Below are 6986 nucleotides of genomic sequence, written 5' to 3'. Positions count from 1 at the left end.
TCCCCAGGCCCTGGCAGGCCGGGCCGAGCCGGGGAGAGCCGCGGAGCCGCCGAGGCATCCCGCCTGCCCCGGCGGCGGCCCGGTGGCGTCGGCGAGCCGCCTCCGCCTGCGCCGGGCCCCGCCGCCACCGCGGGGAGCGCCCTCCACGTGGTCGGGAGCGGTGGGCGCGGGCCGGGCCAGGCCCGGAGGGAAACCCCGGGGCTTGGGCGGCTGCCCCGGCTCAGCCCTCGGGTGCCCTCCTCCTCCCGCGCCCCTTGGCACCTCCTCCAAGACCCACCGCCTCCCCGTGCGCCGCCGCCTTGCCAAATGGCTCCTGGACCAAGGGTCTTTCGGGAAAAAACGGGGTCCTCAAGGCCGGGGCGACAGCACCCCGCGCCTCCAGGCGTGAGCTCAAACCTGGCCATCGGCCTGGGGAGCATCTCCCCGGCCCCCCGTGTTTCCTAACCGGCTTCTTCGTTGGCGCGCTTCTCAGAGAGCCCTCCCGCGCTCTGCTGCGGGGAAGGGGTCTCGCATCGCCTCTCTCCGGCAGGACCACCGCCTCGGGGCCGGGCCGGCCCCGCTCCGACCCGCGCCGCCTTGCTTTAACGCTCCCGGCGGGTTTCGTTGCACGGTGTCCTTCAGTAAGTGGAAGCAGGGGAATGAAAAGTAATGTGATCAATTATTATTTTTATACCCTATTTATGGACGGGTAGAAGTAATAACAGTTATTTGCTTTGTCGAAGCGTTTATTTCACACTTGGTATATTTCCTTACAATCGGAGAACCGACGTGGGAAAAATAAGCACAAATAAATTAAAGTAACGAAAATACGTTTTTAGCAAAAGGCGATCCTTCTCCTGTCTAATTTTCCCGGGTGCGTTTCTTCCTTCTGACATTAATTCAAACCAACGAAAGGGCTAAATAGATTAGTCTCTAGCCCTCAAATCAAGCAAAAGCAAAATAATCATTTACTTGTCTGCCCCCTTCATAAAAAAAAAAAAAATTTTTTTGTTCTCTTCAAATCAGGGCTAAAGAACAACCAAAAAGCAAAGTAGCCAGGAGGGCAGGAACCCGGGAGGGTTCTCCTGCTCTCCCCCTGGTCCTGCGGGCTCCCCTTTCCTCCCTCCCCACCCGAGTCTCTGGGTATCGCCTCCTCTCCTCGGCGCAGGGCTGCGGGCTGCTTTTAACCCTTCCTGCCCTGCCTTTGTCCCTTTTGAGGCTTGCTAGCTTCTCCAATTTGTTAGCAGCACTTCGGCTGCCTCCCCGCTAGCTCTCAGTGCAAGGGGTGGCGGGGGGGGGGGGGGTGGGGAATGATGCCAGGGAAACACATGCCGCTCTGGGATTTCACCGTCTTGGTAATAGCGCTTTCACACGCACCTATCGTATACGCCGCATACCTCAGTGTCACCTCAGCGAGGGGGACAGGGAAGGACTGGGGAAAGGAGAATCAAAAAAAAGATACAGTTCTTCCGTGTGTGTCAAGGATTTCAAATAGAATAGTGCTTGATACCAAGGTAACACTTCCTTATTGCCCGCTCTTGGTCTTCTCCAAATTGCTTCATTTCGCATATTCCAGATATTTATTTTACGGCCAGCGACTGTGTGCAACAGTGCCACAGGTTGGATGACCCGTGCTAGCAACGGGCAAGAAAATCAATGACTCCTGGCACGGCCAAGGTCACCGGCAAACCCTCTGCAGCGAGTTGCGCGGTGGCTCAGTTTGTCCCGCTCTGGCGGAACAGCCGGTGCTTCCCCGCCGCGCCGGGGCCGGGGCCGGGGCCGGGGCTCTGCTCCGGGCTGAGAGCGGGGCTGGGAACCCCCCGACCGGCAGCCCGCCCCTCTGCAACCATCCCTTTCGTCACTCGCTCCCACCCCCTCTAGCTGCTCCGCAGGTAAAGCTGACACTTCTCATGGACAAGGCACCTCGCTGTTGGATCTGCAAGGCAAGAGTGAAAGAATCCCGGAGAGGACAGGGCACCTCACCAATCCCTACAGCTGTTATTTTTGGAAATGCGGTTTTTGTATCAGCCTATAAACCCTCTGCGTTCTCCAGTCTGTTTTCTCTTTTGGGGATAGCAATGTGCTGCCCTTTCCCGTAGCTACCTAGTCTTTGTTCAGTGCCCACAAACAATAAATCAGACAGTGTTAGCTGGATTCAGAGCCTTCAACACCTTCCTCCCTGTTCTGTGGTCAGAGCTGCCCCTCAGACAAGGTCCCCTGCCAGCACCAAGAGGTATCAGCTGTCAGTGTGCTTCAGGGCCCTAGCCTTGTGCCCTGGCCCTGAAGGACAGGGAAAAGGACCAAAGATGAAACTCAGCACTCAACTGGGTCACCATCCCAGCCCTGCAGATCCCTCCATGCAGCACAGCCCTCCCTTTTGCAGCACAGTCTGCTCAGGACTTGAGGATTAGGCACCCCGCAGGGAACCTACAGGGCTGATGTTGCACAGGCTGCTCGGTTTCTGGCTCTGCCCTTCAGTCCACCTTCCTTTCCAAGGCCCAGCAGAGCCCCCTGGGCTGGCTGGAGGGGTCCTCTGTTCTCTCAGGGAAGACAGGCCATAAGAGAAACATCGTAGCTGGAGGTATCTTTATGTCTACAGTCTCGAAAGAAGGGACTTGTTCTTGAGGAGATACTTGTTCTTGAGACCCACAGTTCTGGGGCTACTTTGGCGCGGAGTTAGTGCTAGAGCAGCTCTACCTCTGACATAGTATACTTGGCACTTAGATAAAGTGCTTCCAATTTGTGAGCCAGTTAATTCTCCTGGTAGCTGTCTGAGATTATAGCCCTATCTTTCAGATAAGGCAGACAAGTTAAACCTCTGTAAAGTTTATAACCACAAATTACTTCATTTTTTTTTCCTCAAGTGAACTATTTTAGTTGGGTTAGGCAGATTACTTTGTATAATAATAAACCATCTGAAAGCTGCCGGGAAGTTTCCAACATATAAAAAAATGGCAATCTTATTTAAACTCTGTGAAAGATAATTGTTTGCCCTTGCTGTATGTTTTGCATTCTTCAAGTATATCTTTTAAGGCATAATATACATTTTGAAATCCCATATATGCATCTTTACAGTAGTAATGGCTTTCCACAAACTCTGTGGGAGGTGACATTTCAGCAAGATACTTCCCCTTGACTTTGTTTATTCCAGCAGTTTAAATTCTACCTCTGGTGATAGCTGTTAACTTGGCAATGTGAAAAGTGCTACATGATGTGTACTGTGCTCAGTCAGCTCATCAGAAGCTTACCAATTACGACTGTGGAGCCCATTCTTTCTGCCGCAGCATGCCACCCACCATGCATGCCCGGGACAGCTGATCTTCACATGTGCATAAAATCTGAAAGTATGCACACATTTATGCAGAGCCTGTACAAAGCAGGCACAATAAGTCTGGTGCTCCTTAGAAGCCTTTTTGTTTCCTGCAGTAGCTCATACACAGGCAGTTGTAGATAATTTCCTGCTCCCTATCTGCCTTGGAAATGTCAAAAAGGGGAGCTTTCAAAACCCACTCTGCAAGGCGATGAGCTTTGTACCTGTCAGGCAATCAGGATGCCTGTGTTTTGGGCAGAGGACCAAATTGTAAGGATGGCTGTGAAATAGGAGGTTGCAGCTATCAGGGTTACCCGTCTCACCTGCGGCTCGGTCTCCATCCACATCTTTGAGGTGCTTGGGAAAGGAAGTAGCTGGAAGGAGATTGGGGACTCAGTCAAATAACTGATATATGCTGGAATGGCCCATGAGTTGGGCACCTCTGCATTGTGTAATAAAGAACTTTGTTAACAAAAGCCTTTGTAAGCCTGTTTCCCCAGGATGAAATCTGATATCTGTTTAAGGTCTCCTAATGACATCAGCGAGGCAAGATTTAATTCTAGACAGATGCTATTTGTCAGGCATGTAGGGAGTGTTCGAGCTTCAAAAATAATGCTACCTTTGAGCATTCATTTTTGTTTGGAATATCACACTGAACATGCAAAATCCAGACTGGACTTTTTGTTAAACCATGATTTGTACTTATCCAAAGATATTATTTTTCTTACTTTGAAGAAACTATTTACAAAGCAACTTAACGCCAAACTCTGTCACCTTTGACTGTAGTCTCTTTTGCATCAGCTAAAATAGAAGTAACTCTGTTCAAGTAAGCAGAGTAACACTAGTGAAAACCCAGAATAAATAATCAGAGAATCAAGGCCTTTGAATAGCAAATGACTCCATAAATAGCCCCATTGATTTCAGTGGTATTTCATGGCATAAGTAGATACATTAATGGAAACAGCATACAAGACCCCTAGTGCTTGGCCAGAGAAAAAATAAAACCAACAACCTAAGAACTTATAATTATTTTAAAAAAATAAAAATGATTCCACGGTGCATTAGTCCGCTGACATGTTACTAGCTTTTTTGTAGGACTTACCAAAGACAGAATCAAGCGAGTTGATGACAAGGATGACTCCTTTGTTAGCTGCTGTGACAATTCAACACACCTGTGACACGAAAGCTGTGTCCCTTACTTAAAAAAACAGAAAGCAGATAAAGTCACGGCAGTGAAATGCTTTCTGTTACCTTTAAACAAATGCTTCTTTAAGCAAGAAAGGGCTAAATTTTAGTGAATGGAGTTGCCCCTTCTTGTGAGGTTTATGGGCGGTATCAAAATATGAGAATGTCATAACATGGTCTCCCCTGGCCCTACTGCTCTGGGTGACTTGGAAAAACTCTTTTACTTGCTTTGCCTTGAAATCTAGTAAAGAACTAAATTAAGTCCAAACATGCTTTCTTAATTATGTTTCTTTGGCTAAACACATTTTAAAAAAATCAAGAACTGTTCTCTGGAAATGTTTTGTGGCATCTTTAAGCCTGACTATGAGAACTGGGTCCAGATCCAGGGAGGGGTAAAACACCTACCAAGCTTTAAGTTTTCTGGAGCCAAGAAAACTGTTGCTGGGATCTAATTGCTTTGCTGTGGACCCATTTCTGAAAGTGACTTTGGGTGGTTTGACTCCACTTAGGGAGTTGGAACACGACGCTCAAGAGCAGGGGAAAGAACTGTGATGATCGAGGAGCATCACAGCCTGACTAGCAATGGCGTCAGGTCCCCACACCTTCCTGCCAGTGCTGAATTTGCTGTCACGTTCTCAGGGGTGCAGGTGATATATTTCAAGTATTCAATAAAGAACTGTGCACCCACGTACACTGTACTGCTGAAAACTTTTGTAATTACAGTAATTCTGATGAAACCCCATCAGCCCTGTCCTTGCCTTCCTCTCATTGCTTTTCTTTGTATTCTCTTCTTGTCATATCACATAGTAACTGTAAAAATGCTTTGTCCAAAACACAAACTCCCTGTTCCAAATGCCGCTCTGCTATCAGCAGGAACAGTATTTCAAATAAGCTGCTGGGCATTTGCCTCTATGAATAGCTGCTTCTTTGCTCATGCTAGACTGTAAAAAGCTCATATGTATCTTTCGAGTGCACATTTTTCATTAAGAACCTCCGGAGCACAAAAGGAAGGGGTCAGGAAAAGCGAAAAAAAAAGAGATCTTCTGCTTTATCGCAAACAGTTCTCTGCTGCGTCTCCTCAGTTATGACCAAGCTGTAGCTATTTTCTATTGAGTGTGGGACATTCTAATTCCTGGGAAATTTTTAAGGGAAGTGCTTTGAATAAGATTGTACAGTACTGATTTTTCAACGCTGTCTGAAACCAGACTACCATTTCTTCTCTTTCCGTATAACGGTGAAGTGACACAAAATGGACAAAATGTCTCCTCTCTATCGGGTAAGGACAAGGCTGTGTACCAGCCTGTACCGATGCTGCACACGCTGTTATCCCATGGCTGAAGGGGAGGAGGGACTGCCTAGACCCCTCCGTTTTGGGGAAAAGGCACTGGTTAGTGCTCACGGTGTACATTGCAACAGTGGTTGGAGGAGGTTAGTGGGAGGCTGGTCCCCTACAGTTGACTTTGATAACCTCTTGGGTTGGAAATAATGTCTTGCTGGTATAGGCTCCTACTGAATTATTGATATCCTCGAAACAGAGAGGACAAAGGGAAGCTAATGAGATATTTGTGAACCAATACAACAGTGAAAGATTCCCAAGAATGGATTTCTCACAACCTCACCACAAGTCTGAGAGATACTTGGTGGTGCTGCTGCAATTCTGGTCCCTAGTCTCATAAAGAGCAGCTCCCTATTCTTCACAAAGAGGGACTCTAATGTTAAAAAACAAGGAAGTTTATGTTTTACTAGTAAAAAGGTTTCCCAGGCTCCCAGAAAGCATAAATGAAGACTCAAATTATGCTGTTTTCTGAAAATCACTTGTTTCTAAGCAATCTCATGACATTTGGGGGGGAGGGGGATGATGCTTGTTTTATCACTTTTTGGTGTTTTGATAACTTTTCCCATACTTATCCAAATTAAAAAAAAAAGTTTTGAAAAGGATTTCTCAAAATATTTTCTTGACTGAGTGATTGTATTATGTCTTACTATATTAAAAGAAGCCAACAATGTGTAGTATGAACTCCTGGGGGGTTTTAAGGGGTCTTATTTCTAAAGGTTTTAAGTTTTCCTTTTTTATTTTCTGGACTGAAGCCAAATTTTCTCCCTCTCCCTTTCCCTTTCCCTTATTTCCCTCACTTTTTTCCCTTTTTCTCTTATTTTAACTTTTCCTTTTTCCTTTTCCTTTTTCTTTTTCTTTTTTCCTTTGCCTTTTTCTTTTTTTTTTTTTTCCAAACCAGCCAACCAAGCAACTAGCCAAATCTTTTTTTTAGGTTTTGCTCTGAGATAAATTTCCTGCCCAAGATAGTACCAGTCAGGAGCCCAGCGGTCCAATGTTCTCTAATTACTCCCCAACCTACCTCTGCAATATCAGTGCAACTTGATCTCACTGCATCAGTAACATAGCATCCGGTTTTACAAGCTTGACAGTGGTGGCATGAGAAGGAGTGAAAATTGACAGCAAGTTGACAGAATACTACTGGGACTACTCTGGGGTCCATCACACAGTCATCTTATC

Source organism: Larus michahellis, chromosome 4, assembly GCF_964199755.1.
Source record: "Larus michahellis chromosome 4, bLarMic1.1, whole genome shotgun sequence".
Classification (NCBI taxonomy): Eukaryota; Metazoa; Chordata; class Aves; order Charadriiformes; family Laridae; genus Larus; species Larus michahellis.
The sequence above is the reverse complement of the archived record's forward strand: the minus strand, read 5'-3'. Positions refer to the sequence as shown.